This window comes from Amblyraja radiata, assembly GCF_010909765.2.
Source record: "Amblyraja radiata isolate CabotCenter1 chromosome 42 unlocalized genomic scaffold, sAmbRad1.1.pri SUPER_42_unloc_2, whole genome shotgun sequence".
In the NCBI taxonomy this organism is placed as follows: Eukaryota; Metazoa; Chordata; class Chondrichthyes; order Rajiformes; family Rajidae; genus Amblyraja; species Amblyraja radiata.
This window is the reverse complement of record NW_022630088.1, coordinates 2575703-2591999: the sequence shown is the minus strand read 5'-3', so window position 1 is coordinate 2591999 and position 16297 is coordinate 2575703. Positions and strand designations below refer to the sequence as shown.

The window sequence follows — 16297 nt, the reverse complement described above, 5'->3', positions numbered from 1 at the left end:
AAGGGGAGGTCATTTAAGACTGAGGTGAGAAAAAAACTATTTCACCCAGAGAGTTGTGAATTTATGGAATTCCCTGCCACAGAGGGCAGTGGAGGCCAAGTCACTGGCTGGTGACTAAAATTAGAGCACATGGTATTGGGGGTAGGGTGTTGACATTGTAGGGGTTTAGTTTCCCTTTACTCCACTTCGGGCCCAACTGCCTGAGTTATTCTCTCCCTTGTCGGAGGGTAAAACGACCACCACTCCACTCGAGCGGTTCCCAAGAGAGAGAATACACAAAAGGGAATCCCCTGGGTTCTAGACCTCGGAATTATGGTGGGATATGATAAAAGGTTGAATTGACCAGTGTGCTGATGAGAGAAAACAGAAACCAAGATGGACTCAAGCAGTCTAAAATTACAGGCTTATTAAACAATGAGAAATCGAATCTCACTAACACTACATAATACGTGGCTAAACCTATGCTTTAAACTAAGACTATGGAAGGAAATCTATCGGCCGCGTCGTAAAACTTACTTTACACAATTTTATTTGCAAGTACACCCCCCCGTTCCCCTTCTTCTCTCAACCTCTATCCTATTTCGGGAACTTCACCAGGTCACTGGGGTACTTACAGCTAGATTGATGCAGGGTGGCGAGCCGCCCAGCAGAGCAGAAAGAGAGGATGAGTTCTGGCTTGACTCCTGCTTTTTATACCTGAGTTTCTCCCTTGAAACCCCCCAGGTGGTCCTCTGGACAAAAGGGTCTTTTGATGATTCTCAGTTTCGATCTGGCATGAACAATAGGCTTCCGACGATAAGGGGTTTGCTGATGTCATGATCCCTCAGCCTGATCGTTATCCCATCGCCTAGATGGGCTCCCATTGTCCCGATGGATGGGTCATCCACGATGGTGATCTGTTGGGCTGTTAATTCCCATCTGCTGAGGCTCGGTTCCTTCCTTTGTGTATCCAAGATAATCTCGTTATCTCCGTCTCAGCCTTTCCTGCCCACTCCATTCGCATAGTCGTGTAATGCCCAGGCCCACAGACAGGTTCGAAACTTGTTCTTCCTTTGTGGATTGGGGGGGTTTCTGTTGCAGCCAGCAAATCTGGGGGTTTTTTTTTTTGGTTTTTAAAAAAAAATATTTTATTTTATTAGAAGTAAGTACAGTCATATGGCACCAAAGTGCCTAATATATATTTTCATAATACATTTTATGTACAACTTCTTCTTTTTTTTGTTACACTGAAAAAAGATTAGAATAAGAAAAAGAAGTTAGATAGTAAAGGATAGAAAGATGTGAAATATATAGTGTGTGAAAAAAGAAAACGAGTAAATGAAGGAAAGTTGAGAGAGAGAGAATAGAGAAAATAAAATAAAATAAAAAAGAAAAGGAGATCATTATTTATAATCTTGACCAACCCTCGTCCAGTCCTGAAACAGTTATTTTTTACAATTGTGTTGCACCATATGATTCCAAAAAAACGACGAATGGAGACCAACTCGTTATGAATTGGTCTGATTTATCTGGTTTAAAAATGTCCATGTCCTTATCCGAGTTCTTCCATAATTTTGGAGGAATTGCCCCAATAACTTACATGCCCCTACGATACGTCCAGGCTTGCACAGACCGTATCGATTGACAAAGTTAGTGGGCAACTCCTCCAGCCTCAAGAGCTGTAAACAGTCCTGGCGAGATGGTGAAATTATGTTGCCCGAAAGATCCCTTAATGGCTAAACTAGGCCCTCGAAGGACATTAACTTACACTATAACGCCTTTCTTTAAATCAATCCAATAAACCATACAGTACCATCACGACCATTCCCTGAAATGCAGGGATCACAACATATGTACAAAAACCATTGCAATAGAGTACAGACATTTTACAGTGACGAGGTGTCGTTACAGCGACGTCGGGCGGCTCGATTTATCAGCTGTTGTAATCTGGCCATCCTCCTCCGCCTTTTAAATTTGCAATTATTGCATAGCAAATACACCACAATTATCATCTGGCAGATGATCATAACATGGGACACGAAGCGGACCCATACTGGAACTATGATCCAGGACTCCAGGTCCCACCAACTTGGAGACCTGATCTCTTTGATCTCCCTGGCGATATCCAGTGTCTTTTGTTCCAGCGAGAAGAAGTGTTTGTGCGACAACTCGACCGCCACCAGCAACTCTTTTAATTTTTCATTCACTGGGGGAATATCATACCCAAAATGGGCCACATAGTTAGATAAGTCAGTTACATTTTCTCGTACCGAGAGGTGAACCGAAGAAGGTTCCGAGATGGGCAATATTCGTTGCTGTGCCACATGGACTTCTGCCCTGGGTTTAAAACAGAAGCTGCTGTGCGGTATCGGGCACCACAGCTGTGATCCGTGCTGATACCGCTGGGCACTTGTGGTGACACAGTACGTCCCATTGCCTATATACGCCACCTGTGGAGGGACATGGTCTGCCGCCATCGCCTCCATGGTACAGTTTATAGGCTGTGCCCCAACAGTCCTGAACCCACACTGAGGCCTAGCCTCGGCACCCATGTGCTGGGGACACAGGATTACCTGTGCTCCCTGGCTCCGACAACCCAAAAGGTCAATGCCTGTCACAGCTTGCTCCCTCACTATGACATAGGGCGAGACCTTCCCGTAGCGAATATGCACCCCCCCACGAACAACTCCCACGTTCTCCACTCGGTACAGAGGAGCTGGTCGTGCCGTGGTTCCCATCACCGGGATTCTTACGACCACTCCCATTATGGTGTGATTGGACTTTCCACAATCCACCGGTACCGGGTAGGCCTCGGAGGCCACACGAAGCTGACAAGGACTCAAAGTGCTGTTATAAGGGTGTAGCGCTGCTAGGTGCTGGTTGCTTATCCAGGAGGGGACCCGACCTTGCCTCAGGTCTTCCAGGTTGCTCCTCCCCTCCCCCAACAACCACGCACCATACAGCCCACACACCTCATTCTGTGCAACCTGATCGGACGCATTCCAGTCCTCTTTAATCAAAGCAGTTATCGTTTTTGCATGTGTCTCCAATTGTGCTATGATTTCTTTTAGATGTAGAGTCATTGCCACCTCTTCGTGCAGCCCCGATCCTACCACCGCATTTTCCTCCCCCAGAACTTTTCGTAACTGGCCCTTCAACTGATTGATCTGCAGGGCCAGTTTTACGTTGTCCATGCTATTAATAATGGACGTCCCCATGTTAAATGCTGTAAACCCGTCGTTAACCACCCCTCGTCTTTGCCTACGGACCCCATAGTGAAATCCCCTCCCCCGCAGTACATCTCTTCTATGTCTATGTCCCCGAAATCCAGGTTGTGGAATTTCTGGAACATGTCTTAATTCCGTCTCGCGGGGGCACCGTGCGGGTAACCGCACTTCAGTCAAATACGATGGACTCCTCCGTATCCCCGCGACGCGCCACGCACATCCGGAGGCACATCATAGCCATCATCCCTATGGCTGGGCTTCTCATCTGGAAAACAAAGCAAAACACCTCCTTGTCCCCACAAAGCTATCCGCCTAATAATGGCATTTGGGGTTTTGATCTTTGTCTGTTGTGGTCTACTTTTCCACAGCACATCCCTTCGATGCAGCCGACGTTCCCATACTGTCCGTCCCTGTACTCCCCTGTATCTATACAAAACCCTATATCTAATTACCAAACGCTAACTACATCTACTCACACAAACCAATGCTATATACAACGCCACCCGTCTCCGGGTGGCCAACTAATAACTGGTCCCCGTCACGCTGGGGCCACCCCTCTGGTGGGCCCACCCGTGCAGGCAAGAACTCCTCCTGTCGAGGGGCCTGACTGCCCCTCACCTCCCTTTGCACTACGGGGTTTCGAGATACCCCTACGTTCCCTCCAGAGAATGGGCTCCCTCCAGCCGCACTCCGAAGTGCCCTGTTTCGGCCACTCTCCTTCCCGTCCCTCCTGTGGCCGGCCCTAGTCCTAGGTTTAATCAGGGATGGGGACCACCTTACTGGGGGTTTAGTGACCCTGTTACTCCTACGTCTGACCGGGGGTTCCCACACCAGAGGTGATACCTCCATCTCCTCTGCTTCTGCTAGTTCTGCCTCTCTTAGGAAGTCTACAGTACCTGCCTGCGGAGGGCTGGAGTCAGCATCCTTCCCCGCTGCTTCCAGTCCTCGCCCTGGGACACAGCAGGCTACTTCAGGCTGACTACCTGTGGGCTCGCCTGGCTCCCCTACGGTTTCCACATCAACCCGGGTCTGTTCCTGATCCTGTTCCCTGACATGTACCCCTTTCTTACTTTTCCCTGCCCTTGTGGGGTTGAACAATTTACACTGGTTGATGTGGAACCATTTGACTCTACGGGGAAGCTGAATGGCATACACCATGGGACTGGCCTTGTCCACTATGTTGTATGGGCCAGCATACAAGGGTTCAAACACCCCTACCCTAGCATATCTCCTGAACATTACCTGGTCCCCCACTGCCCACTCGCAATGCCTGCGAGGCTCCAGTAGTAGCTTGTTTCTTTGGTGCTGGGCCCCCATGTTTCTGGCTGCCTGCCAGTGAACCTGCCTAAGTTGTTCAAATAGCCTCTTGGTGAACTTGTCCCGGTTCACTTCCCTGAGCTGTCCCTCTGTTAGGGCTGGGACCATAACGTGCATGAACGTTCTCATGACCCGGCCCGTCATAAGCTCATGGGGAGAGTACCCCGTACTCCTGGACTGGCTGGCCCGAATCCCCATAAGGACCAGGGGTAAAACGTCCACCCACCGGTTCGGTGAGTCCCCTGTTTCCTTCCTTATCCTTTATTGTCCGGTTCAACCGCTCTACTGGACCTGAGGACTGGGGGTGATAGGCCACATGCCACTTGGCCTTGATGCCCAGTATTCTAAGTGTGGGCTGCATGACCTGTCCCGTGAAATGGCTCCCCTGATCTGACTCCACGAACTGTGGGAGTCCCCACCTGGTGAACACCTCCCTAACCAGGATTTTTGCTGTACCCATAGCGGTGGCTGCTCTGCAAGGGAAGGCCTCTACCCATTTTGAGAACACATCCACAAGGACTAAGCAGTACTTGTAACCCCCTTGAGCGGTTGGAAGGGGTCCGATGTAGTCGATTTGAATCGACTGCCATGGCCCCTCCACCCTCCTGATGTGTCCCATAGAAACTTTCCTTTTCTGGTGGTCTGGGTTGTTTGCTGCGCAAACCAGACAGCTTGCGCAAAAGTCGCGAACGTCTTCCCTGAGCCCTGGCCACCATCCTGCCATCTCTACTCGCTGCCATGTGGTCTCTGGCCCGGGGTGACCTGCCCCTGGACCCTCATGGGCTAGTTTTTAAAATTCCCTTCTGTACAGGGAAGGCACTACCCACTTATCTCCCTTGAATAACATGGCTTCCTTTACTGACATGTCTTTAACCCCATAAGGTCCCTCTGTCTTCTCCTGCCTGCAAATGGCTGCTGAGGCAGCCTTTAAAATGGGGTCTTGTGCCTGGACCGTGGTCAGGTCCGGGGCCAAAACCACTCCTGCACTCTCCTGTTCTCGAGGTTGCTCCCTGGCTACAGCTGCCTGTTTCCACTGCCTCCTTTTGGGGGGTGCCGGTACTATTTCGTGCACCTTGCCCTTAAAGGGCTTATCCTCACTTCTCTCCCCATTGCGATACGCAAGGGTGAGCTTCCTGATCACCTCCGCCTCGTTAAGGTTTGGGTCCGCTGGGTCGAACCAGTGCTCGGCCTTTGCCCTAACTCGCGGGAGGCAATTCGCCACCAGAGTCTTCAGCCAGTGGGCTGTTCTCTCATCTAAATTCTGCCTATCTAAAGGCGTCCCACACGCTCCCTCATACACTGCCCACAGTCTGTCTGCGAACATGTCCGGGGACTCAGCTACCTGCTGCTTCGTCTCCCCCACCCTGGCGAAAGGACTTACCCTGATTCAACCCGATGGCCTCCAGAACCGCTGTCTGTGCCGCTACCCATGTTTCAGGTCTTCCCCCTTCCCTGGAGGTCACCGCCTTGCATAGGTATGAATCCAGGGTCATCAGTAGTAGCTTTACCCGTTCTACCTCATCGCAATCGTTTATGTCGGCTGCCTGCTGCACCTCCATAAAATGCAATGACGGGTCTCCCGCCCTGGTTAACCTGGGAATGTGAGCTACCATCCCCCTGAGCACGTGTGCCCCATGGGGAATGATGATATAATTATCTATGGGCCCCCTACCTGCCTGCCCTACCGGGGGAACCATATTTCCTTTGCCGTACCGGGCACATCTGCCCTACCCGTGCTGTGCCCCTTTACCCCCGGCTCTCCCACCATGATCGGTAACCCCACCACCTTGTGGTGTGCTACACATGGCGCAGACGCCGCTAACTGAGGGTGCTCTCCAGCCGCTCCTTGGGCTTGTCCCTCCCCGGACAACCCGAACCCCACCTGCCGACCCGGACCTATTCCCGGCCCCTCAGGAGGCGGCCTATTCCCCTTTGCCCCTGGGGAATAATCTGCTGAGGGAAGCCCTCTGCCCCCGGGGGACCCCCCTGGTCCTACCAGATGAACCCGTCCCCTAGTCTTGGACAGAGTCTCCTCCAGCTGCGCTATCCTTGCCTGGCAAGGACCATGATCACAATCCCCTAGCTCGCTACGGGCCACCCTGTATGCTGCTTGGATATCTTGGAACTTTCCCTCCAGCTCACTGTACCTCTGTGTACTCTGAGCCAGGAGTTCCTGGGCGTTCCGTTCCCTCTCCTTTGCCTCTACCACCTGGCATTGGAGGAATTCCTGGGCATATCTGTGGGACTCCCTAGCCTGCAAGATACACTGCCTGGCTCCACTGAGTTCCTCATATAGCCCTTCCCCTTCTCTAGCGCTTTCCTCAGCGCTGGCCCTAGCTTCTCTTAGTTGCTCTTCCAGACTATCTACCTGTCTCTCCATTTTGGCTACCTGCTGTGATAGGCACGCTAGCCAAACTGCCTTTTCCTGCCCTTTATTATAAGCTTTGCTTTCCGTCCATTGAGCTGCAGCTTCTGTGGGCTGCTATGCTGTCAAAAGTGCTATCACCCATTGTTTGGTGAGATTGATCTTTTTAAACAGATACGAGGAGATTCTCTCCTCCATTTTGCTACGTTCTCTCACCCCCTCTGGCAAGTCACATATCCCAAACCACCGAGGTCCTGCCATGGTCGCCATTCTGTAGGGGTTTAGTTTCCCTTTACTCCACTTCGGGCCCAATTGGCCGAGTTATTCTCTCCCTTGTCGGAGGTTAAAACGGCCACCACTCCACTCGAGCGGTTCCCAAGAGAGAGAATACACAAAAGGGATTCCCCTGGGTTCTAGACCTCGGAATTATGGTGGGATATGATAAAAGGTTGACTTGACCAGAGTGTGCTGATGAGAGAAAACAGAAACCAAGATGGACTCAAAGCCAGTCTAAAATTTACAGGCTTTATTAAACAATAAAAAATCGAATCTCACCAACACTACATAATACGTGGCTAAACTTATGCTTTAAACTAAGACTATAGAAGGAAATCTATCGGGCACATCGTAAAACTTGCTTTACACTATTTTACTAGCAAGTACACCCCCCCTTTCCCCTTCTTCTCTCAACCTCTATCCTATTTCGGGAACTTCACCAGGTCACTGGGGTACTTACAGCTAGATTGATGCAGGGTCACGAGCCGTCCAGCAGAGCAGAAAGAGAGGACGAGTTCTGGCTTGACTCCTGCTTTTTATACCTGAGTTTCTCCCTTGAAACCCCCCAGATGGTCCTCTGGACAAAAGGGTCTTTTGATGATTCCCAGTTTCGATCTGGCATGAACAATAGGCTTCCGATGATAAGGGGTTTGCTGATGTCATGATCCCTCAGCCTGATCGTTATCCCATCGCCTAGATGGGCTCCCATTGTCCCGATGGATGGGTCATCCACGATGGTGATATGTTTTGCTGTTGGGCTGTTTATTCCCGTCTGCTGAGGCTCGGTTCCTTCCGTTGTGTATCCAAGATAATCTCGTTATCTCCGTCTCAGCTTTTCCTGCCCACTCCATTCGCATAGTCGTGTAATGCCCAGGCCCACAGACAGGTTCAAAACTTGTTCTTCCTTTGTGGATTGGGGGTTTTTCCGTTGCAGCCAGCAAATCTGGTTTAAAAATGGCCATGTCCTTATCCGAGTTCTTCCATAATCTTTTCGAGGCCGTCAAACTGGAGGAATTGTTTTATTTTAGCTATCCAAAGCTGGAAGAAGCTAGCTTTTACCACGGCCTTGACTTGTTGTCAACTTTCAATGCTGAGTCAAATATCACACCAAGGGTTTTGACGTGAGGTTTGAGTAATGGGGTAAGGCTTCCAAGGCTGCCTGCTATCATTTTGATTGAGTCCGAGGGGCTGAGAAGGATGACCTCACTTAGAATAAAGGGGAGGTCATTTAAGACTGTGAGAAAAAACTATTTCACCCAGAGAGTTGTGAATTTATGGAATTCCCTGCCACAGAGGGCAGTGGAGGCCAAGTCACTGGCTGGTGACTAAAATTAGAGCACATGGTATTGGGGGTAGGGTGTTGACATGGATACAACATTGGTTGGCAGACCGGAAGCAAAGAGCAGGAGTGAACGGGTCCTCTTCAGAATGGCAGGCAGTGGCGAGTGGAGTGCCGCAAGGCTCGGTGTTGGGGCCGCAACTGTTTAATATATATATTAATGATTTGGAAGAAGGAATTAGGAGCAACCCCAGCAAGTTTGTGGATGAAAAAAAGCTGGGTGGCAGTGTGAACTGTGAAGAGGATGTTAGGAGGTTGCAGGGTGACCTGGACAGGTTGAGTGAGTGGGCAGATGCAGTATAATATAGATAAATGTGAGGTTATCAACTTTGGTGGCAAAAACAAGGGGGCAGATTATTATCTCAATGGGGTTAGGTTAGGTTAGGTAAGGGGGAGGTGCAGCAAGACCAGGGCGTCCTTGTACACCGGTCACTAAAAGTTGGCTTACGGGTACAGCAGGCAGTGAAGAAAGCTAATGGAATGTTGGCCTTCATAACAAGAGGATTTCAGTATAGGAGTAAAGAGGTTCTTCTGCAGTTGTATAGGGCTCTAGTGAGACCACATCTGGAGTATTGTGTACAGTTTTGGTCTCCTAATTTGAGGAAGGACATCCTTGTGATTGAGGCAGTGCAGCGTAGGTTCACGAGATTGATCCCTGGGATGGCGGGACTGTCATATGAGGAAAGATTGAAAAGACTAGGCTTGTATTCACTGGAGTTTAGAAGGATGGGGGGTGATCTTATAGAAATATATAAAATTACAAAAGGACTGGATAAGATAGATGCAGGAAAAATGTTCCCAATGTTGGGCGAGTCCAGAACCAGGGGCCACAGTCTTAGAATAAAGGGGAGGTCATTTAAGACTGAGGTGAGAAAAAACTTTTTCACCCTGAAAGTTGTGAATTTATGGAATTCCCTGCCTCCCTCTATCTTTATCTTTCTCTCTCTCTATCTCCAACCTACGAGATTGGTTAATCTGGTTTTACTGTCAAATAGTAAAGAACGAATGCGGAATAATGTACACAGACATCTCTCTATTTCTCTGCCTCTCTTTCTGTCTCTCTGTCTATCTCTCTCTGTCTCTCCCTGTCGCTCCCTGTCTCTCTCTCTGTCTCCCTCTCTGTCTCTCTCTGTCTCTCTCAGTCTCTCTATGTGTCTCTCTCTGTCTCTCTCAATCTCTCTCTCGATCTCTCTCTCTATATCTCTCTCTATATCTCTCTCTGTCTCTCCCTCTCTATCTGCGGGATGTACAAGACACAGTTAGATTTAGTTATTAGGCTAAATGAATCAAGGGATATGGGGAGAAAGTAGGAACAGGGTACTGATTGTGGATGATCAGCCATGATCATATTGAATGGCGGTGCTGGCTTGAAGGGCTGAATGGCCTACTCCTGCACCTCTTGTCTATGTTACCTTCTCCCAACTAACAAAGATCTATTCCACATTTTCCTTGAACTCCATTCCATATGTCCTGTTTTCACTCCTCACACTTCCTTATCTCTCTATCTCCCATCACTGAAGAAGGGTCTCGACCTAAAACGTCACGGATTCCTCCGCTCCACAGACGCTGCCCGACCCGCTGAGTGACTCCAGCACTGTGTGACCTTCTTCCCATGATGCATGCCGCCCCCCACATGACTGCGCAATGGCAGGGGCGGGGCCGGCAGTCCCCCTCAGATGGGCAGTGACGCCATGGCGCCGATTGTACACGCCGTCCGTGCATGCGGCTGATATCATGGTGCAGGGCGGGCGGATGTGCAGGTGGGCGGCTCAACACCGTTCACGAATGTTCGGCACCCCCTCACGCTCCCAACTCACCCACCACTCATGCCTCCCCCATGTGACAGTGCCAATCACCGGCGGGGGCGGTGCCGGTTGTCCCGCTCGAATTAGGGGTGATGTCAGGGCGCCGTGTGTGCGCAGTCATGGCGCTGGGCGGGAAGACGTGCGGGCGGCTCGACACAGTGCCCGGATGCTCGGCATCCTCCAGGTCATTGAGCCCCCCTTCTCCCACTTGCCTCCTCTCCCCTCACACTCCCCTCACAACCCCCTGTCCCTTCTCCCCCTCCCCTCACTTCCACCCTCCTCATCCCCGTCCCCATTTCCCCCCCCCCTTGCCTCCTCACCATCTCTCCCCTCCTTCACCCCTCCTGTCACCCCTCTCACTAACCCATCCCCCCCCCCCGCTCACCTCCCAATCCCCCTACTACACCCCCCCCCCCCCCTCTTCAAGCACTAGTTTGACGCGTTAGTTATGTCCTGTTTGCCAGCTTGTTGACCCTCTGTCTTCACCTCCTGCAGGGTTTAGGAGCTGTTGCTGTGGACGGAGAAACTGAGACGTGAGCAGCCATTGAGGGCGGCCAGGGTGCCGGTGAGCCCCCCATCTGCTTGGTGTGCGGGCTGAGCTTCGAGGGGCTGAGTTTTGGTGGAGGACCACATGGCGGGGCACCAGGAGAGGCGTTATGAGTGTGACGTGTGTGGCAAGGTCTGGCGGTGGCCGAGCGAGCTGGAGACCCACCGGCGGGTTCACACAGGAGAGCGCCCCTTCGACTGCACGGAGTGCGGCAAGAGTTTCAAGACGGCAAGTGAACTGAAGGTTCACCAGCGAGTGCACATGAGCGAGAGACCATATGGCTGCTCCACCTGTGGCAGGAGCTTCCCCCGGTTGTCAAGGCTGCGGGAGCACCAGTGGGTGCACAGCAGTGAGCGGCCCTTCACCTGCTCCGACTGTGGCAAAGGCTTCACATCGTTGCCGAAACTGAAGGCGCACGGGCACCTGCATACCGGCGAGCGCCCCTACACCTGCAGCAACTGCGGCAAGGGATTCACCCGCTCCAGCGGCCTGCTGGAGCACCAGCGCACCCACACCGTCAAGGGCCCCTACACCTGTGCCCAGTGCGGCAAGGGCTTCACCCGCTCCTACAGCCTGCTGCTGCACCAGCGCATCCACACCGGCGAGCGTCCCTACACCTGCGCCCAGTGTGGCAAGGGCTTCACCCAATCCAGGAACCTGCTGGAGCACCAGCAAACCCACACCGGCGAGCGTCCCCACATCTGCGCCCAATGCGGCAAGGGCTTTACCTGCTCCACCAGGCTGCTGGTACACCAGCGCACCCACACCGGCGAGCGTCCCTACACCTGCGCCCAGTGCGGCAAGGGCTTTACCTGCTCCTACAGCCTGCTGCTGCACCAGCGCACACACACCGGTGAGCGCCCCTACACCTGCTCTCATTGTGGCAAGGGCTTCACCCACTCCAGCAACCTGCAGGTGCACCAGCGCACCCACACTGGCGAGCGCCCCTACACCTGCGCCCTGTGTGGCAAGGGCTTCACCCACTCCAGCAACCTGCTGAAGCACCAGCGCACCCACACCGGAGTGCGTTCCTACACCTGCGCCCATTGTGGCAAGGGCTTCACCCGCTCCAGCAACCTGCTGAAGCACCAGCGGGTGCACGCCGGCGACCATCCCATCCCCAGCCCGGTGTGTGGAGAGCACTTTGCCATGGCCTCCCACGCCCTGTCTCGACAGCATGTGCACACCAGTGGCCAGCCCAACGACTGCCCGCTCTGTGGTGAGGTGTTTGACAGCACGCGGGGGTTGCGGCAGCACCGGCGGGCCCACGCCGGCGAGCAGCTGCTCCCACTGTGACAAGAGAGCACGGGGGCTGCGGGAGCACCAGCGGATACACACCAGAGAGACCATTGTGTGCGCTGAGTGTGGCAAGGGTTTCACCCGCATGTCCAGCCTGTGGCAGCACCAGCGTACCCACAGCGGTGAGCGTCCCTTCCCCTGCCCGTCCTGTGGTAAGGGCTTCATCCGCCTTGACCACCTACTGGAGCACCGGTGAGTCCACATCTGCCAGCGCCCCTTCACCTGCCCGCTCTGTGGCAAGGCCTTTGCCCGCTCCTCCAGCCTGCTGGCACACCGCCACATGGATAGGCGCTGTTTAGGTAAACACAAAATGCTGGAAGGAATGGATAATGTTTCTGGTCGAGACCCTCCTCAGTCTCGACCCGAAATGTCACCCATAGAGAACCATGAGAAAATATTTTTCACATAATGAATCTCTGGAACTCTCTGCAACAGAAGGTAGTTGAGGCCAGTTGATTGGCTATATTTAAGAGGGAGTTAGATGTGGCCCTTGTGGCTAAAGGGATCAGGGGGTATGGAGAGAAGGCATGTACGGGATACTGAGTTGGATGATCAGCCATGATCATATTGAATGGCGGTGCAGGCTCGAAGGGCCGAATGGCCTACTCCTCCACCTATTTTCTATGTTTCTATTCCTTTTCTCCAGAGGTGCTCTCAGTCCCACTGAGTTACTCCAGCATTTTGTGTCCATTTTTGTAAATCAGCATCTGCAGTTCCTTGTTTTTAAACCATTCTGGTTAACCATCACTGCACCTTCCCCAAAGCCTCCACATCAGTCCTGCAATGGAGTGACCAAAACTGTATGCAATACTCCAAATGCTACCTGGCCAATGTCCCTTAAAGCTGCACATATGCATTCCTCTCTCCTTATCTCACATCCTTTTATCTCCTTATTTTCTCTCATCTCTGTCACTTCACTCATCTGCCGATCACCTGCCTCATCTGTTAACTTATTGTCAGTCTTAAGAAGGGTTCCGATCCGAAATGTCACCTATCCATGTTCTTCAGAGATGCTGCCTGACCCGCCGAGTTACTGCAGCACTTAGAGTGTTAGAGTCATAGAGTGATACAGTGTGGAAACAGGACCTTTGGCCCATCTTGCCCACACTGACCAACATGTCCTGGCTGCACTAGTCCCACCTGCCTGAATTTGGTCCATATCCCTCCAAACTTGTCCTATCCATGTACCTGTCTATATCTGTTTCTTAAACGTTGGCATCGTCCCAGCCTCAACTACCTCCTCCAGCCGCTTGTTCCATACACCCACCACCCTCTGTGTGGAGAAGTTAACTCTCAGATTCCTATTAAATCTTTTCCCCTTAACCTTGAACCCATGTCCTCTGGTCCTCGATTTTCTCACTCTGGGCAAGAGATTCTGTGCAGCTAACTAAATTGTGTTCTATGCAAGATTCCCGCAACTGCAATTTCTTGTGTCTCCCTCACCTCTATCCACCTATCACTTCTGAAGAAGGGTCTCAAGCTGAAACGTCACCCATTCCTTCTCTCTAGAGATGCTGCCATGTCTCGATGAGTTACTCCAGCATTTTGTATCCACCTATCACTTGCCAAGCTTTGTCGAGCCCCCATCTCTCTTTTCCAGCTTCCTCCCCCCACCCTCTCCAATCAGTCTGAAGAAGGGTCCTGACTCAAAACGCCATCTGTCCATTCTCTCTAAAGCGGTGAAGGAACTCAGTGGGTCAGGCGGCATCTGTGGAGAGAAGGGAATTTAGGGCGACCACTCCCACCTCTCCTTTCCAACTTTCTCCACCCCCCACATCAAGCAGTCTGAAGAAGGGTCCTGACCTAGAATGTTGCCTGTCCATGCTCTCCACAGGTGCAAGTTACTCCAGGAGATTGCGTCTCTTTTTGTAAACCAGCATCTGCTGTTCCTTGTATCTAGACTAGGCGTGCATTTCACCCTACACTTGCGCTCGGTCCGCCAAGGCTGCTGGATCTCCCCGTTGTCAACTATTTCAATTCCCCTTCCCACTCCCACACTGATCTTTCTGTCCTGGGCCTCCTCCATTGCCAGAGTGAGGTGACACACAAACTGGAGGAACAGCACCTCATAGCTTACAGCCCAATGACATGAACATTGAATTCTCCAAATTAAGGAGACATCCCCCATCGTGGGCGATCTCTTCATCATTCCTCTGTCTTCTCGCTGGCAATAGGCGTCAGGATTAATCCGGAGTCACCACTTCCCGTCCCCTTCAACTACCAACGTTGGGATCTCGCTCTCCGCCCTTGGACGTCCGCAAGACTCCGGCTGCGGTAAACAAGGACTTTTGCTCTTCAACCCGCTGGAGCCAAATTGTATTCCAATGAAATAAATGCCTCTTTTTGTGGAAGAATTTAGAGGGAAATTACAGAAAAATGAAAAGCGGGGACTATGCAGATTTGCTTCAAGATTTTATTGCATGATATCATGGAGAGATGGCGGCAGAAAACTGCTCATCAGTTCTCTGACCACAGCAGAATTAGTCGACAGTTATACTGTGTAGTAAACAACTTTGTTTGTTAGGTACAGCTGTGAGCAAATACACTATCGACTACATGGTTTCATTAGTGGAATCTGTGGAATTAATTGCCACAAACGGCGGTGGAGGCCAATTCATTGGGTATTGCTCAGATTTTAGTGATACTGCGCGGAAACTGGCCCTTCGGCCCGTCGAATCCTCGCCGCCGTTTTTGTTCTCCTGCGGTCGGGGCACTTAAACCTTCCGTTGTCGGGACGATCTTGGCTCCCGTAGCCAGCGGTCAGGCTCTCCGCGTCAAGGGCGATCAAGAACCCGCATCGGAGGGGATCTCAACCTCCCGCACTGGGCAATCGGACCCCGGATCGGGGCTAGTGAAAACTGTTGAAAATCACGGGCCGCGGTTAGAGCGTCGATCCCAGGTAAGGGATCACAGGCTCCGATGGTTAAGTCCACAGCCCCGCGATGGGGCTCCAAGTCAGTCTCGAGCAAGACCCCAGCTCCATGATGTTAGGCCTCCCCTCTCTACCCTTCCACCCGCCGCTCTCTCCCCTCACTCTCCTCTCGACCCTCTCCCCAGACCTTCTCTCCCTCCCGAACCTCTCTGCCCCTCTCTCGCCTCCCTGCTGCCCGCCCCTCACAACCCTCTTTCTTTCCTCTCGCCCCAACCTCCTCTCTCACCCTTCCCTCCTGCCCCTCTCTCCACTCCGGACCCTCTCTCTCCACTACCGCCCTCTCCTCTCCAGTCCCTACCCTGCAACCCTTCTCACCCATCCTATCCCTACCAACCCTCTCTCCCATCCTGCCCCTCTCACTCATCCCGACCCTCTCTCCCTTCCTTCCCCTCTCACATATCCCTCCCCTCCTGACCCTCTCTCCCTGGCCCGCTGTACCCTCAATCGCGAAAGCTGCCAGCCGGCATAATCGGCCATCATGGGAGCGATGGGCCCAAGGGCCTGTCCTGTACTGCATGCCTCGATATGTCGGGATGGATACTTACTGGTCACCATGAAACTGATGGGCTGTAGAGCCTATTTACTTGCTGTATAGCTCCATGTAAGGTTAGTCTTATGAGTCACTTCCAACTGGATGGACCGAAGGGCCTGTTCCTGTTGTGTACATCTCAATATTGGGATAGGTTATTGGCAGTCACCATGAATCCGAAGGGCCGAAGAGCCTATTTACTTGTGGCATGGCTTAATGTTGGGTTAGCATTATTGGTCACTACCATCCAGATGGGCCAAAGGTTTCCTGTCCCGCATTGCACAACAATGGGATAGGTACTTGGCAGTCACATTGAAGTCGAAGGGCCTGTACCGTAGCAAGATATGGGCCAAACGCGGGGCAATGGGGCATCTTGGTCAGCATGATGTGCTGGGCCGAATGGCCTGTTTCCGCACTGTATCACTCTGACCCCTCCCTTTATCTCATCCCCTTTTTGTCTGCCTTTCTCCCCCAGCTTTAGTCACTTACTCCGCCCTCATCTGTATTCACCCATTACTCACCAGACGTTATCCAGCCCCCACCTCTCTTTTCCAACAATGCTCTATCCTACATTGTCCTTGATCTCCAACCCCTTCCTCTTGTTCACACGCCTTACACTTCCTTATCTCAGTATCTCCTTCTCCCCTGAAGAAGGGTCTCGACCCGAAACGCCGCCTATTCC

The 16297-nt window shown here is 52.1% G+C and overlaps 1 pseudogene; it reads left to right on the top strand.

The window, feature by feature from the left end:
- The first annotated feature begins 10799 nt into the window (after positions 1-10799).
- LOC116969029 overlaps positions 10800-16297 on the top strand; it is a 65083-nt pseudogene continuing 59585 nt past the window's right edge.